Source organism: Lissotriton helveticus, chromosome 2_1, assembly GCF_964261635.1.
Source record: "Lissotriton helveticus chromosome 2_1, aLisHel1.1, whole genome shotgun sequence".
NCBI lineage: Eukaryota > Metazoa > Chordata > Amphibia > Caudata > Salamandridae > Lissotriton > Lissotriton helveticus.
Genome location: NC_136059.1, coordinates 868,107,907 through 868,128,382, shown reverse-complemented (window position 1 = coordinate 868,128,382; position 20,476 = coordinate 868,107,907).

Below are 20,476 nucleotides of genomic sequence, written 5' to 3'. Positions count from 1 at the left end.
CTAATGCTGATGGTTGGGCCACTTATTTTACTAGTCTGATAAATGCAATGCTAGCAGGTTCACCTGTTCCTAATTCATGGAAGGCGGCCGAGGTAATCCCTATCTACAAGAAGGGCCCTAGGGAGGACCCTGTCAACTACCGCCCAATTAGTCTTATAGACGCAGGGCAGAAATTGGTTGGCAGGGTTCTCCTGGAGAGGATCCTCTCGTGGGCAGAGGAGAATAAAATCATCTCTCCTTTTCAGGCAGGCTTCAGGGCATGCACAGGCACGGTTGATCAAGCATTTAGGTTGTTACTCCTTCACTGGAAGGTGGTTACCATTGGCAAAGGCGGTCTTTATTTGGCATTTATTGACTTAAAGACCGCCTTTGACCTGGTCCCCCGAGACCGCCTGTGGTTAATCTTGGAGGAGATGGGTATTCCCCTACCAATCCTAAATCCTCTGGCCCGCATGCATGATGGTACCTACGCCCGTATTAGATGGGGATCTCAAGGGCAAAAAACTGATAGAATTCCTGTGAATCGAGGGGTACGCCAGGGCTGCGTGTTAGCCCCAACACTTTTTTCGGTATTTGTGAACGGTGTGGTTTCTTTTTTGCTTGAAACAAATGCAGATGCCCCGGTCATGGCCGGTGACAAAGTGCCCACCCTGCTTTTTGCAGACAATACGCTGCTGGTCTCAAAAACCCCCGTAGGTCTGCAAAAGTTGTTGAACCGCTTCTGTTTGTTTTGTAAGCTCAGGGGTCTTGTCATAAATACCTCGAAAACTAAGCTCCTTTATTTTAACCCAAGTAAGTCTTCCAGATCCACCCTCTTCCTTGACGGAGAGTCATTGGAACGCATCAAAGAGTTTGACTATTTGGGAATTAGAATTTCGCATAATTTAAAGTGGCAGCCTCACATTGATAAAATGGTTTTAAATCATAAAAGGGTGGTTGGACCATTAGGGCGAGAACATCGCACATCTATCTCTAAGCCCATTGCTCCTGCCTTGGATATTTACGCTGCAAAAGCTGTGGGCTGCGCCCTTTACGGTGCAGAGTTGTGGGGTTTCGATTGTATTGACGCCTTGATCACCTCTGAGAATAAGTTCCTTAGGGAGCTGGTATCCCTCCCAAGGGGCACTCCCATTAAACCACTATTGAGTGATCTGGGTCGCCGCTCTATTCAGGACCTAGCCAGGTTACGCCCTCTTTTATACTGGGCTAGGCTATGGCGGACCCCAGAGCTCTCAAAGTACTTAGATGGTTTGAAAGAGGTCATGAATCTTTACGGTGCTCATAAAATTAGCTGGATTCGCAATATAAAGAAGCTTTTGCACGAATCTGGCTTGCCAACTGATTGGGAGCTTGGGGTCTCTCTATCCAAGGTCGAAACTAAGCGAGCCTACTGGAATTGGGTTGACGAACAAGACCTAAGGGACCCAAACCAGGGCAGGTTGACTGAAGAGTTTAAACAGCATAAACCAAAGCCTCGCTTGGAGCCTTACTTGGATTTTATTAAGAAACCAAGAGACAGATCAGTTTAGACTGGGAAATCTTCGTCTCCATGATTATACCTGTAAGTGGAAGCCCCCATACCAAACCTCACCTGACTGCCCAATCTGTGAAGGTGTCACTGAAAATATCTCCCATGTCTTCTTTGTATGCCCAGCCTATGTAAAACCCAGACAGAAATGGCTTAAACCCGCGTGCTTATTGCTTGGAACCAGGGATCATTCCTCAGCACCTAGAATACTCAAAGCTGACACTAGTACAAGCTTAGTGTGTGGGGTTGCCAAATTTCTGAGCTGGGTTTGGCTGATTAGATCGAAGGCTACTAGATAACCTTAGTTTTAGCTGAATCTTCTTAATACTCACAAAGCTGCTTATGTTTAATATGCCTTTTAAATTATTTATTGTAATATGAATTGTAACCTACTTTTTAAAATGTAATGCTTATGAATTGTGGTTTTTATACTTTTTATATGTGCTTTTATGATATCTTGTATATCGAAATAAAGCGTTGATGATAGATTCCAGAACTTTCCATCACAGAAATATGAGGAAAATTTTTTTGACAAAGTTTGAGGTTTGCAAGGGATTGTGGGTAACAGAACCCAGTGAGAGCCGCACAAGTCACCCCATCCTAGATTCCCCTGGATATCTAGTTTTAAAAAATGTACAGGTTTTCTTAGATTCCCTAGGTGTCGGCTGAGCTAGGGTTCAAAATCCACAGCTAGGCACATTGCAAAAAAGGGTCAGTTTTCAATGGAAAAATGTGATGTGTCCATGTTGTTTTTTGGGCTGCTTCCTGTCACCGGCACTAAGCCTACCGACACAAGTGAGGTACCATTTTATTCAAGAGACTTGGGGGAATGCTGTGTGGGTGAAGTTTGTGGCTCCACATAGATTCCAGCACTTTACATCATACAAATGTGAGATTTTATTTTATTTTGAACAAAGTTTGAGGTTTGCAAGTGATTCTGGGTAACAGAAGCTGGTGAGAGCCACACAAGCCAACCCATCCTAGATTCCTCTTTGTGTCTAGTTTAAAAAAATGTACAGGTTTGCTAGCTTTCTCCAGGTGCCAGCTGAGCTACGGTCCAAAATCCACAGCTAGGCACGTTGTGAAAAAAGGGTCAGTTTTCACTGGAAAAATGTGGTGAGTCCATGCTGCAACTTGGGCCATTTCCTGCCGCGGGCACTAGGCCTTCCCACACAAGCGAGGTACCATTTTTATTGGGAGACTTAGGGAAATACAGAAAAGAAGAATGAGTGTTATTACCAATTGACTTTCTATGCATATCTGCCAACCAAATGTAGGACTATGTGTAAAAAAGTAGTAGGAGTAATTTTGAAAAATGCCCTCTAATTCAAATACTGGTATGGGTACCCACAAATTTGGAGATTTGCAAACAACAACTGCCTCTAAACTCCATATTTTGTTCCCATTTCGGAAACACATAGGTTTCCTTCATGCCTATTTTTCACTCATTATATTTTACCAAATGAATTGCAGTATACACAGTACACAATGAAAAAACATTGCGCAACCAGAAGGGTCCAGTGGATGTAACAGTATTTTGATTTTGAAAATAAGCCATACTTAGAAGAAGTTACAGGTGAAAAGGTAGACATAAATGGCAGTTTTTTTTCAATAAAATTTCAATATTTATTTTATTTCAACTGTTATTTCATATAGGAAATCCTTAAAGGATCTACACAAATCACTCCTTGCTGAATTTGTAATTTTGTCAACTTGTCAGAAATGTATAGCCATATGGGATCTATCAGGCGTTTAACACCCATTTCTACCACTAACTGGAATGAGTTTGAAAACACAAAAAACAGGAAAAATGGGCGATGTCCCAGTAAAATGCGAAAACTGTCTGCCTATTCCTGAAAGCTGGGAAGATGGTGATTTAAGCACCACAACCCTTTCATTGATACCATTTGCAGGGAAAAAAGCAGACACTTTCTTCTGCAACACTTTTTTTCCCAAAAACCCAACATTTAGCTGTATTTTGGCTAATTTCTTGGTCCCCTCCAGGGGAATCCACAAACCCTGGGTACCTTTAGAATCCTCAGAATATTGGACGAAAAGGACACAAATTTGGCTGGTTACCTTATGTGAATAAAATGTTAGAGGGGCCTAAGCACGAACTTCCCTAAATAGCAAAAAAAAGGCTTAGAATGGGGGGAGGGGAGAAAGCCTAGCAGCTAAGAGGTTAATGGAAATGGGCTATAAAATATGTTGATTTGGCACTATGGGCCTCATTACTACAGCGGTCAAATGAGAATTCCCCCACCATGGTTTCGGGCATGGGACAGTCCAACAAGAAGTCATCGTTCTCGACAGCCCAATTACAATACATCCGCCGTACAGGCAGTCATAAACATGCCTTTTTCTATTGTGGCTTGTGCTGCAACCTGGAAAAGGTGGTGCCTGGCACACAGTACATGAATGTTTGGGGGCCCAAAATTCAGGCCCACGGGGATAGGGTCCTGTTAGGAGCACCCAAAGCCCCTTTCTGACGACCTTTACATGGCGGTCGGCTGCCATGTAAAGGCCAAGGGAAAGAAAGGGACATCCTAATCTCTACGGCGGTGCCTCCACACACCTTGCCTTCATTGTATGGATTAGGCTCTGAACGCCATCCCCAATGGGATCCCTGAACCTGTCGGAGGCGGCGGTCTTTCCCCCAGCCCAAATTGCTTCTATCACCGGCATTGTAATTAGCGGTCAGACCAATACTCTGGATGTTGGACAGCTTGCCTCCGACGGTCTGTTGGGCAGTCTGCGTGACATCCTAATCAGGCCCTATGTGTTCCAAGATTTCTTGGGGTCAGTTGGGCTTATATGGGGCTTGTTGCTTCATTTGTTCTATTCGGTTTGGGGCAACTCTTAACTTCTCAGCAGTTTCAAAGTTCACTAGCCACCACTTCTAAATTAATTCACACATTTATCAAGAGTACAATGTATCTACAAATTTAGTGGAGCAGTAAATGCTGACATTGGCAGTTTATTTAAGACTGAATCAAAATCAAAGTGCTTTACTTTATCTTGAATAGGCCACCAATGTAAACAAGAAAATGATATGCCTACATCTCATTATAAGAAGGAAAGAGAGTGCATTGGATGTAATTTAAACCTAGCATGCTAATTTGACCATTCTCTGACCAGCAGTCAAAAATGGTGAAGTGCAATACAAATGGTTATCCAAACCCCCAAGAAAATCAAATTAACCAGGTCAGAAACTGCATTAAATTGAGAAACTCTCACAAATGGCCTGCGGTGAACTTATGCTCCAAATTATTACTGAAGGAAATTGTGGCGGATCTGGTCAAATTGGAATTTAGGACTTAATACCCCAACTTACAGATTTTGTCCTCCAGCATTCCTGATGGCTCTTGACAGGTCAATGAACATTTACCAATGTGGCTGAATACAGCTGGAATGAGAATAAAAATCATGCATATATAATCAACTTTTAGGATCTCGGCACGGCCCGCATGGCAGTGGCGAACCGCCCGAGATCCGTCCCCGCCAGAAACCCATTTCCCCCTACCATATTACTATGACGAGGGGGACCGCAGCGGACAGAAAGACCGTCCGCCGCTTTTCCATCCAGTCAACAAGTCGACCGGGCGGAAAAGGGTTTAATATGATGGTGGTGTCTGTTAGACACCGCCAGCCATATTACCATGGGGGCGGAAACATGCCATTCCGTGGCGGCAATGCATGCGGGAAATACTTGTGGGGGCCCATTGCGGGCCCTCGGGGGCTCTGGGGGGGTGGGGGTGCACATGGGGGGTACATATGGTACCCCCTGCAGTTCCATGCACAACATGGCGGGCACCGCGCGGTAACTGCCATGTTGTGCATGGAAGTGCATGACATGCCTTCATGGCATTGTGGCGGGCGGTGCTGAGTGCACTGCCCGCCACAATGTCAGGAATGCAGGATGCGCCCGCCACTGTGGCGGGTGCATCCTAATGGCCCCCACGGGACCCCCGCCCTTATGGCGGGCGGTCCCATTTCACGATAGGATGGCGGGTGGACAAAGTCTGCCCACCATCCTAATGACCCCCTTAATGTTCAGACAATGATGAGAGGTTGGTGAAGTTTTCAAAACCTTTATTTGTGTTAAGAGATTAGTTTAGTTTTGTTATCTTTTTTCGGATTAGTTTAGGGTACAGAATTATCAAGAAAGGTTTGGTTAGTGACAGCATGAATCAATATAGAGTGTTCCAATAAGGAAATATCACTAAAATAACTAAGAACCTAATCTGCCCTAAGATATAACTCATGAAGAGCTCCTTTCAGAAAAGAGCAAGATTTCAGAATGTAGATAGAAGAGTAATTTTGGAACTCTGCTGAGTTCCTCACAGCTGCTATATCAGCTACCAGAGTATCAGGAAATGAGGAATGAGTGTTGCAGTAACATTGATCAGAAAAGGGGTTGGGTAAGGTAGAAAATAAGGTCACCTTTAGCAATAGCTGCTAGTAACAAGATAAAGTCTCCTCCAAGCAAACATCAGAGGAAGAATAGGTCGAGTCTCAAAATGAATCCCAAGGAATGGTCAAGAGAGAGAGTGAGTCTGACTAGCTAGGAACAATCATTAAAATAAAATCATACAACAATTTATTGAAACTTAGTAATTGTTGATAGTTCTCCTCCAATGGAAACCACTCCTCCGATCATTTCTTCAACTTCTGATGCTTCTCATCTCGATTGTTTATAATGATGGTACTCCCGAATATACTTTATAGGTCTATAGGGGGAGAAATAAACAACAGATACATGTGCAAAACCTCTAATCTGACCTATTAATCCTTCAAAGTAGAGTTAATATAAACATTTCACAGAAATGCAACCATGATAGATGAGGGGGTTCTTCACATCACATCACATGTATCCTACACAGCAATTTTTAAACGAAATAGAAGCACATAACCTGGCTTTGAGAAACAGAATGCAACGTACACCGTATACTGTCAAACTAATATGCAGTATATTATATTTTTCATTTCAGATGTGAAGAACCCCCTCATTTTAATATTTGTATATTTATGTATATGTCTGGCCCTGATGAAGGTGATGTTAATTGAATAGGTCACCGAAACGTACGTAGGCCCTATGCATCTGGGACCCCTGTACTAAGAAACAAAGAAAGAACGAGAACTAAAAGAAGGAGTTATACACAATATAGAATCTACCAAGGGAAATACGTGATAACTCATCCATAAATGATTATATGGGATTCTCAGATGTATTGATGTTTTTTGTTGATGTTTTTTATTGTACTGTGTTACTGGTATGAGTATGTGTGGAATTGGAATGAATGAGGTATATTGAGTGATAGTTAGAGAGATTGATAGCGCTGTGGAGTTTTTATGTGGGGTTCAAAATAAATGTATCATTGTTAATATTGAGTATCTAGCACTGAATCAAAAATCTTTGCTTTATGTTTAAAAATACCAAAAAAATGTCAAGAAAATGTCTTTCCAAGTTTGAAGTAGGAAAATAAAAATAAATGAAAAACTAAAGAATAATATGTCCATGTGAATATTTTCTATCATGGTTGCATTTTTGTGAAATGTTTAGATTAACTTTGAAGGATTAACAGGTCAGATTAGAGGTTTTGCACATGTATCTGTCGTTTCTCATCTCGATTCCCACGGTAAACATTTATGCCAGTGTATAGTAAAACAATGTTTTCTGTACTGGCAACATTGAGGACAGTTCTCATGAGAACCTTCTTACCTAAGCTAAAAGATGTGTTCCATATCCATTTTGAATACAGAAGAAAGTCAAATATGCTGAGACAAAACAGCAATAATGTTCTAGTTAGGCATATATAAAATATATCTAAATCATTGTTTATTTTAATAGTCACAGCAAAGTCCATTGTCTAGTATAAATGTTCATATATGCCATGATGGCTAAGGAAACATAAGCTTGAAGTCAGCCCATTCTTAAGCAAATGCTAATGATCTGCAAAATATTGTAAATAAACATCTATTAAATTATGAGCAAGAGTCAGAAGAAAAGGGTTTTGGCCTACTAAAGGGGCACATTTAAGAATGCTAGTCAAGTACAAAAAATGCTTTCTTTACATTTTCTACATACATTTAAGCAAGCACATTTTCCCTACATGTAATTTACTTATGAATTAGTTTACATTATTAATGCATTTGAAAACAAATATTTCACGTTATAAAGCAAGCACATTTTTCTATGTGCCATTTTCTATGTGAAGACATTTCTGCAGCAGTTTTAAACACATTCTAAGATGCAATTCTAATATGGTTTGCAAGTCAAAATTTGATTTTTAAAGTTATTTCCCACATTAGTAAGACATCTAATCAGTGTACTTTAAGAAATCTGTTGTGGTGGTTCAGTTGCTGATATATCCAACTAGAACACTGTATTGCTTCCTTTTCTTCTTCTCCATACCATATTTCAGGGATCAGCTAAGGGTTGGGCCTGTGCATTTATGACTTCCAATCAAGAAGAAATGATGTGGGTAGAAATAAGAAAGGGTGGACATTGTGCATAGGTTCTGTCTATCCACAACATAACCTTTATAAATGCATTGAAGTTACATACATGTGTCTTTTAAATGTGTACCCTTTTTTCATGTGTCCACAGTGCAGAAATAATGTGATTCTGGGATGAAATACAGCAAATATTAAATTGTTCATCTTGATGGTAGCATCTTCCAGTTGAGCACAACCTTCGCTATCAATACAATTAATTTCAAAAGCATGTTTTAACTTAGTGAAACATAATGGGTCAGATACATGCAGAAATCGTTTTTGCGATTTCTCAATTGCGAATCATTGCGATTCGCAATTAGGAAATCGCAAAATGGCATGCATGAAAGTGTGACACTTTTTGCGATTCCTATGGGATAGCAATTTACCTACCTCATAAATATTAATGAGGTAGGTCACAATTTGCGACCCCCTAGGTATCGCAAACATCACAGGGATTGTGGCCTGCTGGGGTCAGCAGACCACCATGTCTGTGGCTGCTTTTAAATAAAGATTTTTTTTAAATGCATCCTGTTTTCCTTAAAGTTTTCTTTTAATTTTTTAAGAATAGGCAGTGGGACCGATGCCTGCTCTTACAAAACCCTGTAACAAACATTCACAAAGGGGAAGAGGTCCCTTGGGGACCCCATCCCATTTAAGAATGGGTTACTACCTACTTGAAGAAGGTGGTAAAATGCTAATGTTTTGTGATCGCATTTCGGTCACAAAACATTCCTGCATACCGATGCGTATTAGGAAGGGACGCCCTAACACGTTTCTTCCTAATAGTGAGCCGCAAACCCATTTACAATTAGGTAACAGGTTAATGAATCGTAAAATAGGGTTTGCTGCATCTGAAAAGCATTTTTTGCATTTGCAAACATGCTGATTCTGCGAATCAACCAGTTTGCAAAGACAAAAATCCTTGATGCAAGTGCCCCAATATTCTGTATCAGCATTTATGTATATGTACTTACAAAATACATGCCAGGCGAGGAAACATGCATAAAAGTACGTACTACTTCATCCCTCATGCAAAGTGGTTTTTTTTTTCGTTTTAGTTTTCAAAAAACCTTTATTGGTGGGTCATACGGTTACACAGCGTCGTGCCTACAACCAATTCGTGGCCGGCAGCACTAGTATTTCTCAAGCAGAATAGTCAAATAATGAGGACAGCAAAGATGATGTGGACACAGCAAGCCACCTACAACCACATTGGGCCGGCCGCGTAACAATGAAAAACATAAATAAAAACATTGTCTGTATCAAACAATAAATCCTGGCAGTAATGACAGGCAACAAATGTCGTAATCCCTCATGCAAAGTTACGTCTACCATCTAAATGTGTGACATTACAACACTTCTTTAACATGCATGCCTGTACAATGCATACTATACAATGCATGCCTTTACCACTTTACCATGTATTTACATGGAATTACATTGAACTTTCTTTTACCATGCATATGTTTACCATGCATGACTTTACTAAGTGTTTTTCTTTTACCATATTTAATGACATTTTTGAACGTTAAATTAGACTACTACTAACTATAAAACAGTATATTTATTTATATGACAAAAGAAACGTTTAAATACAATGTTTTCACAATATTAAAAATACTATCTCTAAATAAAATGGAGGTCACCCATGCTATAAAAGGTCACAATAAAAATGTCAACATCATTTTGCATAAAAAAATATAGGTTAGCCATACATTTCTTCATATAATTTGAATGGTTTTAACAAGTATTTGATTGTAAATTATGGTTTACTCATTAAATACTAAAAACCTTCAGTCCACCATTTTTTTGGTCAGTGGTACATAAACGTTTGAGGTGACCATATGCACTGTTGGCAGGAAGAGAGACTCAAGCAGTGTGTACTTGAAACACTGCCATATACCATGGTATGTAACACTTACATTAAAGTAATACATTTCAAATGTATTAATACTTATTTTATCATAAAAGATGTACTAAACATTTCAAATATTTTAAGTTACTTATACCATCAGACACAGTTTCTAAAGAAATAAATATATCTATTAGTGGAGGTCATCTTACTGCCAATTGAAAATAATATCAAAGTTAGTAAGTAAAATAAAAACAATATTTTCCTTATTTATGAATAATTGATTATTTAGCCATAACCACAATCAGGAGAAACAGATTTTAAGAAACTAAAGATAGTATCTGGTGATCTTTATACTTTCTAAAATAAAAACAAATAAATAGACTAATGAACACTAAGCCAAATTGGGCAAGGAGCAGAACACTGAAAGGAAGCATATTTATATTCTAACTCCAATCAAGCCATCTTGGGGACGGTACAGGACACTGAAGGGGCAGATTTACTATGCTAACTCTAGTCTGGGCCATCCCGGGGAGGTGAAGGCCACAGATGGGACATGAAGAATGTGTTGGTCACTAAAGGGAACAGAAGTGCTATTTAAAAAGGCATGTGATACCTCTGAGCCTCATTAGGATGCACATGGGACTGCCCCTGACATGCCGTCGGTGGCGGCCCCTCCGAAATTCAGCATAGCGGTCCGACCACCTCATTACGATGCGATCCGTTGGACTGCAACTAGGAGCCCTTTGGGATGGTGGTTGGATTCCTAATCCCTACAATGGGGTGGTGCCTGTGCAGGCACAGCCGTAGTGATTAGGATATCCACTTACGACTGCCTGTTCATGGGGGTCCCACCACCATGAACAGGCAGTCAGAAAGGGACTTTTCGGGCCCTAGCTGGTCCCCGTCCCCAGTGGTCCACTGGAATGTGGCCAGGGGGGCACATGAGGTGCCCCCCAAACATCCATTCACTGTGTGCCAGGCACCACCTGATGCCTGGCACATGGTGCATGGATGTTTAAAAACATCCTTTTTTCATTTGCAGCTTGTGCTGTGGCCCTTTTTCTGGTCACAGCACAAGCTGCAATTGAAAAAGAGATGTTTACAATGGTGGTGACATCCTAATTTGGTGGGTGTGACTGCATACTACTTGATGGCAGGTCCTAATTTCGCAATGATGGAGGTCAGATGCTCGTCTGACCGTCATCGTAAAAAGGCCCTCTGTTACTTTTAAAAATTTGGTATGAAAATCTAGATACACTCCAATTGAAACTGCGACAAGGCAAATTGTTTAAAAAACCGTACTTTCTCATTTAAGCGAAAGGTAAAGATACATTATCCATTACAACTTTTTTATTTTCATCTCACAGGTTTTAACTATTCCTTTTCCAGAAAGTGTTTTAATGTTTCAATTAACAATACTGAGAAATATTATTTCACCTAGAACAGTTCAAACTTGTCAAGCTTGGAAAGCAATGCAGCACTCTGAAACCAGAGAAATTCATCACTTAGGTCCTGACACAAAGGTGGACTTAAAAAAAATGAATTTTTAACTTCCAATAAATGAAGTCTTCTCTAATCAAACTACAGGTACATTATGGAAGCAGATTTAGAGGCAAATTCTGTTATACATTTTCCAAAACAGTGCATATTAAAAAATCAAACAAGCAACAAATGTTTATCTCTTCAAAGAAATACAGGTAAATAAACAAAAAGAAGACACCATACTTGCATTGATTATGGCAAACTCTCAGCAACAATAAACCCAAAGGGAATTCTAATCAAACACACAGAAGGAAGTACTCGACAAACACCAAATCTCAAAGCTAAAAGTAACTATCTTGACAATTTCTGCATTTCAAGTTGTTAACAAATATTCAAACCCATAACAGTAAAATTACTGCTTTTTAACTTTCTCCCAACAGAAGTAAGAAAAAAATTCAATGTTCCTTTTTCTAAACAGGTGTAAAGAAATAAACAACATTTTCTTTATTCAACAGGATTAAACAGAATAAGCAAAAGATGTATAGACATTTTATCTTGAACATTATTAATCAATATTTGTTTTTCTCTTTCAGATCATCAAAACATGCGGATGGTACGTCAAGGTCAATATAGATGTCTAAAAGATGTAACAGACTTCTTAAGTGTGAAGGGTACCTTTATTGTAAGGAGAGTCATAATGAGCCCAGGAGTCAATTGAGGCGTGTGGACTATTTCTTAACCTGTTGAAAAGGCAGAGTATTAGTCTATGTGATATTTGTTGAAAAGAAGTACTGATCATTAGCACTCTGCCTCTGGCATGGAGTTAGAACTTAGAGAACGTGATATATCATCATTTAATCTTTATTTCGGTTAAAATATAACCATAAAAGATACCTTTAAAATCACATTAAATTTTCGCAATTCATCAATAGTTCCTTATAAGTAAACATGACGTGGCAGAAATCTTAAATCACATTAAAATACACAACCCTGTTACACCGTAACCTATCTAGCCCAAATATTACATTGGTCTTAAAACAAAATGACCAACTATTTACATAGTTAAAAAGTCACAGTGGATTTATCATATAATCATGACTACATGAAAGTGCAAGTGCTTGGCTGGGCTTACTTTATACCCTGTACAACAATAGTTTTGCTAGCTTCCTATCATAATCTTAGCCCACTTTTCTTCCTTATCAAGGATACATTGAATAAAAATCTACTCACAGCAAAGACTACTTTTTGCGAAGAATCAGTCCTTAGAATGCTTAGAGCATTGCTGCAACTCCTGATACCTAACAGCCTGCATAATGGTTTGATCCAACGTTGCCTTGCAGTAATATATGCAACACAAAAGAATAGGATATGCTCATCATTTTCCCTTTCTTGTTTTGTACACAGGGGGCACAATTCGCTACCTTTTCCTCCCTTCTCTGTATTCCAACTGGATGTATTTGCTCCTATTTGCGAAATTCCATACCTGAAATGTAGAAATAATGTTTGAAATGAAATGAAATGAAATGAAATGAAATGAAAAAGAGATTTATAAAGCGCTCTGTGGCCAAGCGGCTTCCTGGCGCTGAGGAACACATCAACAACTGCCTAACAGGTGCGGGGAGGAATTAGCCCGGGAAAGCCTGAAGAAAGAAAAAAGTTTTGAGGGCTTTCCGAAAGTGAGAAAAGATGGGGATGGAGCGAATAGAAAGGGGAAGAGAATTCCAGATCTGCGGGGCACGCACAGAGAAGCGGGTGCCCCCTGTGCAGGACTTACGGAAGCGGGGAACGTGAAGGAGAGAGAGGGAGGAAGAACGGAGGGAGCGGGGAGGTGCATGAGAGGAGATCAGAGAGTTGATAAAGAAAGGAGCGGAGCGGGCTTGCGCCCGAAAGGCCAGGCAGGCAAGTTTAAACTGGGACCTGAACTGAACGGGGAGCCAGTGAAGGGTTTTAAGGGCGGGAGTGATGTGGGAGAACTTGGGAAGACGAAGGACAAGACGGGCCGCCTGGTTCTGGATGGCCTGGAGACGACGAGTCTCGTAGGCAGGGATGCCTACGTACAGGCCATTACCACAATCCAGGCGAGATGTAATGAGGGCAGTGATAATAACTTTAAGGGCGTCAACAGAAAAAAACCGGGAGATCTTACGGATGAGGCGGAGGGAGAGAAAACAAGAGGATACAACAGAACTAATGTGCGCATGCATCGAAATAATTGCTGACCTTGATGCCCAAGGTCCGAACAGAGGAAACCGGGGAAGGTGGAGGACCAAAAGAAAGGGGCCAATGGACAGAGGACCAGGGATTGGAGGGACCACCAGTGAGGACAAGCTCTGTCTTGTCAGGGTTGAGCTTCAAATGATTGAAGCTCATCCACTGGGAAATAAAGACAAGAGTCGACCTGAGCTTGGGAAGAGAGTGAGTGGGGGAAGATAGATCGAAGACGAGCTGGAGGTCGTCAGCGTAGTTATACACCGAGACCCCCAGCTCAAGAAGCGAAGAGATGAGGGGGCGGATATAGAGGTTGAAGAGAAGGGGGGAAAGAGAAGAGCCTTGGGGTACCCCACACGTGACCGGGAGGGGAGGAGGAGCAGAGAAGGTGGAGAGGTGGACTGCCTGTGATCGTCCCTGCATGTTTTTACTAAGGGAGGTTCTATCTCGTCAAGGAAGGTTTCCCTAATGGCTACATCCTTGAAGGCTAAGAACCTCATGTGATATATATATAAACTCATGTGTTGCTACCTCCAGTGACCGCTGTGGTTCATTTTCAAGGCAGGTAGCCCAGAACATCTCTGTGCACGTTGCTAGTAGTATGCACACAATCTCACATTTATGAAAAATGGTACAGCAGCAGAAACCGGTGAGTAAACCACAACTTAATACCTTTCAAACCTATAGTGATATTAACATCCTCCCCCACAAATAACAGAATCTTAAACCATTTTTAATAACATATATTAGTACACAAGCATTAATATACTTACCCATCCATTACCCACAGATCACTTACACCATGCTCATAAAGAAATATTGTGCATATTTTAAGTAAATATGTATTGCATTTGTAATAATGATAAATGTATTCAAATGATTAATGCACAAGTATTTTAATTAATACCTGAGTATTAATATTCATATCTGCCCAGTACCCTTAGACCACTTATATCCCGCACAAAAAAATTATTTTGTATACCATGGTATTTTAAAAGATGTCAAATGTATAAACGTTGTTAATACTCAAGTATTTATATTAATACCTGAGTATTATTAGATTTCTCCACCCTTACCCAGACCCCTTACATCATGCACCTACACATAATTTAGCATATTGTATGCAAACATGAATTGTGTTTTTGATATTCTTTAAATGTATTTACAGTATTAATACTTGAGTATCTCAATGAATGCCTGGGTATTTAATATTTACTCCCACCTATTACCCCTAGTCTCCTCAAAATTATTTTGAATATTTTAGACAAATATGAATTGTATTTATAATAATTTTCAACCTATTTAAATTATGAAAACACACTTTTTAAAGCAATAATTGAGTATTATTTCTCTTCCCCACCCATTACTCCTAGATCACTTACACCCCACTGCTAAAACAGTTTTTTACATATGTTAAACAAATATGCATTGTATTTTTAGTAATGATGTATGTATTACAATTATTAATAGACACATATTTAAATGAATACCCGAGTATTATTATAGTGCCCCATCCATTATCCCTCAATCCCTTACATCCTGCTCCTGATTTTCTTTTTTTACATGTTTCATTACATTAATTTAAATAGATTTAGAAAATGAATCCACAAGTATTTAAATTATTGCAGGTATTAATTTACTCCTAATCCTCTAGTTCAATTAATTATAAAAAATAACCTCATAGCATATACTTTTCTATACCTACCATTATGCATTGTAAATACATGCATGGTAAATGCACGCATGGTCAACGTATGCATGATAAAGACCTATGCGTAGTAAAGACTAAATGGAAAACGCTGTTACCCCTACCTTCAGTCCCCAAGAAGAATCAGGTTCATTACTCGCTAAGGAAGCATGCTTGGCTTAAAAATATACATGTTTAACTTTTTTTGAGACAAATTATGAACCAATGGTTAAAAAAATAGAAGGTATCTGGTCTACAAATGGAACTTGGTAACAGTTTCTCTGAAACAGCCAAAAGGAGAGGCTAAGGGAATATTGGTCACTGTCACTAAACACCCTTACAGCAATTGTCAGAATGTGAGACAGGAGACTTGTGTACAGTCATCCATATCACATGAATTTCCCTACTGGTTTCCAAACAATGGCTGTGGTAGGAGTGTTTACCATTAAAAATGTAAAGGACTTACCAATCCCACCATATGAATATTTTTTGGGCTCCGCAAAATGTCAAGCTGTGGACCGCTCCTTAGCACATCTTTGAAGTGGCTTACATATTTGCCAACTGACAAGCTATCTTGGTTTTGATTTGTTTCTTTGGTGTAATGTGGATTACCAAGATGAACACTGAAAGGTTTATCAAACGTTACATTTTATGCTTTCAGGTTTTCAAAGCAACAACTTAATCACCTTTCTTTTCTTAAATGTTTTTCACAATTCATTGATTCAATGGGTGCATTGCATATCTAGTTTTTATTGCAGTCCCTGTTTCTGCTTGAAAAGGTGACATTCTAGTAGATAAATACGGTGCACCAGGTGCTTTTAGAGCACACCTGACTGTCAAGAAAAACAACTAAGGGAGGGGAAGCCTCTTCTTTGATTCTGTGGTTCAACTAAATGAATCTTCTGAAAAATGTGCAGGATAGTCATTTGGATCTGTGGCTGCAAGAACAACGTTAACATCTTGAAAATGCCCCCTGTTAAAGCTCTTGTGCATAATTGGAGTTTATTGTTAATGCTGATGAATTGGACAATGGTTTTGGGGCAGAGCTCCAGAAGAGATGTGAGCACGAATCTGTTATTTCTTCCAATAGGAGATTTGTTTGTCATACAGAAAGTAAGCAGCATCTGCTAAAACAATGTGCCCCATTTCTAGTAACATATGTTTACATTACTTTGTCTCTTCTATCCAAAAGGTTACTAGTCTGTACAGATTTTGAAGATTGACTACTAGATACTGAATGACTGGATTTTCCTTTTGTCTTGCCTGCCTCTCAATTACTCACCTTCAAAAACATGTAATTCAGAATGATCAGAAAATATGTTTAGATTAGTCTACTCTTCCCATAGCCTATATTCTGAATAAACATGTCCTCGTTGATTGTCAGATATGTATGTTTTCTCCCTTGCATATTCTTAGTCATCTACTTGACTAATATTGAGCCAAACTCCATAGTAAATTGTTGATTTACATGACAACAATAGAAACAAGTTTTTGTGTTTCATTGTTTCCAATTGTACAAATCAATGACCAAGCATAGATCTTTAATTCAGATCTTTCATTCTGTCTTAATGCCCATAGCTGCTATCTTGAAACCTCTTAATGATTTTGGCAACAAGCTTCCTCCTGGTTCAGTACCAACCTGTAGTCACAGAGATGTGAAATCAGACACTAGAAAAATAAGAGAACCATTTACAACTCTAACTTAGTCATCAGTAATTGCATAGAGTGCAAACAAAAGCTCAAGTTTAAAACTAAATACTATTACATTTTACTGGTTCAACATTTCCCTTTCAGGTGTTCAGGATTATTGGATAACTGTTTTACTCATGCAGCTGCTTCATCAGTAGTCAAACCATGCAAATCTCTATTGAAAGAAACTCTTAGGGGCCTTGTTATGACTTTGGCAGTCGTCATGCGGGCTGTCATGCCTGCACACCGTGGGTGGACCACCCAATCCGTGGCTACACCCCTTGCTGGATTACGATTATAATCTGTGGCAGGCAGTGGCAAGGTGGCGCTGCAATGATGGCAGTCTGTAAGGCACATTGGAGAGCCTTACATGGAGACCGCTACAGCGCCAGCACTGTTTGCAAGTTCCTGCATGGTGTGTCTTGCACCATGTGTTGCATACTGCACGGTGCACGAATTGGGTGCATAAATATAGGGGGGCAAAATATGTGCCCCCCCTGACAGCACACCCAGGCCCTGGAGCAGCCTTTGTTGCCTCTCTCCCACCATTTTCATGGCGGTCACACTGCCTGAAAAGGACGGCGGTGAGCCATATTCAAAATATGCTTGGCGGGTGCACTACCAGCATATTTTTCACAGAGAATGCCTGCCGGCCCTGCAGGATACTTGATCTCGGCGGTGCCGGTGGTCTGGTGATGGTCTAGCCACGACAGTTGAATTGCAATGGATCGCTGAAGTCCTAATAAGGCCCTTAGACTTTTTCATATCCTAAGTAGTCCAATCTAAATCAGATTTAGAAGCAGGACAGTTCGATCTCCTTGATAATGACCAGTGACTTATACAGGGAAATTTCCCAGAAGACTTTGACATGCTCCCTTTCTCCTTAACTCATTTGCGTCCTTTTTGGTAGCCATTAAAAGTAAAAGAGCTTCAGATGATCCCTGTTCACCCAAAACCATAAGAACTAAGAGGGAGATGCTGAAGTCCACACACCACTCCCTTATCTTGTCATTCCTCTACATCTAACATAACTGTGCTGAATATTCTCAAATAAGCACTTGTAGTTATAACAATGGAAAATAATTTTGTAGTCCACAAACTAAACCAACTGTCACTCTATCTTACTTTTGCCTTATCCTTTTAAATATTTTGAGCAAACGGTCCTAACGGGCTCTTTTTTAGGGGTTGGCCGAACTTGCAAAGTTTTTCTCTGCAGAATTACACAGTTACATAAAAGTTCTGCAAGATTCTGTGGAATTTCGTGAGCAGGCGCTGCTTCTGTGGACTTTTAGCACAGGAAGCTTGTTCCACGCTGCAAAATCAATGTGACCAGTCCCATGTGGCACGCCAGAAGGTGCTGCTTTTTTCTGCCCCATGAGTGGATTTTCTACTTGAGCAGAAGCTTTCTCAATGTGAACGGTGGTGACCTGCTGTGACAACCCACATTGAGAGATCTTGCCGGGAGGCATTCTAGCACCTGAAAATTGCACTAGGGGATGTACTTTCTGGCTTGCGCTTGCCGAATTAACATTGGTGAGCAGCGCACAATAAACAACTCCACCACAGGGCAGTTGGTGAAGTTTTGCTGCAACTCTACGTTCCAAATAGGAATGCAGAGTAGCCAAAACTCTGCGAACTCTGCTGGCAGATTGGGATTATTCACCCACCCCTATTCTTTTTCAGGATGTACAGACACTTACCCACCTAGGTGGCATGCTTCAATATAGGGTAACGTTCCACATTGGGTGTGGGGAACAATACTCCAAGGGCTATATGCTGAAGCTCTTTTGGAGATCTTTTGAGATCAAGGGACCCTCAAGATTGAGGTACATGCAGACCTTTATTTTCTAGTCAGAGCTTAATTGGTGAATACATTTACCTGTGGTTAGGTTTGGAGAGGTATTTTATTTTTAATTTACATTATTCATGATAAGTTTAAAAGCAGAATGGATTTGCAGAAAATTATAATTCCAAAAGTCCATAATTATAATTGGTCAACATGTTTCTACCTTCTTGCTCTCAAAGAACCTCTATTAATGGTGTAACTTGATCTAAATAGATGGCAGTCTTGGGTAGTAAACAAAGAGTTTTTGGTCGGGCACAACATTTATAGACAGGCATACATAAAACATAGAAAGAACATCCATGCAGGTAAAAGTATATTTTCACAGAACCTGGTACGTAGGAGTCTCTTTGAATTGCAAAATAAGATTCCATGAGAACGTATCTGAAACATCCCAAACATAAACACCAGACAAGTCATATCATATGTATCAGAAATACTTGGCACCACCAGTGACAGGGCAAACACATGCTTTAATACACTTGTAAGGATACAAACATGGACCAAGTGAACAAAAAAACACACATTGATCATTGGCAATTTGCAAGCTTTTATCAGGGTAAAGGCTCAGCTTACCCTAGAACTGAGGGTCTTGGGTCTCATAGGTAACCCAACCCTGGTATGCTCGTAGTCACACTCTGTAAAAGGTTATTTAATATAAGGTCAGTGTGGAATTTCAATTATGCTACAGTAATTTCGGAAATTCCATTTTACTCTTTGAGACAGAATTACTGATAAATACACATTTGCTCCTTCTTATGAATTGAGGGAAACATCCTACCCCAAGAGCACATTTAGTGAGTGGTCGCTCATGCTTGGTAATTGCTTTTTGCTGTATGCAGTGTCAAATGGCAGGAGTAAGTTAGGGAAAAATCCTATCCCAAGAGCACCTATCGTAAGCATGAGTGGCTGCTATTGCTTGCTAATCGTGTTCTGCTGCATTTAGCGATATTTCTTAGCATGTAAATGTATCCTCTCATCCATTGTGCATACTAGGGGGCATTTTAGCACTAGGAAATGGCAAGAAATGCAGAATTACTCTTCTCACATAATTCTGCATAATCCTGCAGAATTCTTAGGTAATTCCGCATGACTCCACTACTTGGAGGTTATGCCCACCTCTATTTAAAATGTAGGAACCAATCATTCCATATTAGAGAATTTATTAACAAAACACATTAAATTGCTTGGTAAATCTGCCACGAGTATTTACAACCTCAAGAGGATGCTTAGTGCAACATGTATGCATACAGAATACTTCACGCCAGCGAGTCAACTAGCACTGTCTTGTTTTATCTGCTGGTGCAAGAATGAAGTGCAGACTTAGCCTTAACTATGGCTGCCATCTTGCTTGTACTTTTTAAGCAACTACACCAATTTTGTGAATTTAGATGGTTAACAAACTTATCATTTTTAATTCCCTTTGGATAAGACTTAAACATATCCTCCAGGGAAGAAACTTCTCTATGTATTGGAAATGTATTTTATGCTTCAAAAAGGTAATTTATGTGATATTTCCATGCATGATACATACCATGTGTCATGTTATTTTTTTGTTATGTATTAATTTTTGTTAAATTGTCATCTAAAAAAATAATAATTCTGTCCATAGTATGCGATGGGAGAAAAAGTAGTTACACAAGTGATCTTCTCAATTTTAGGTTTGGTGTTTGCTTCTAAAGGTGA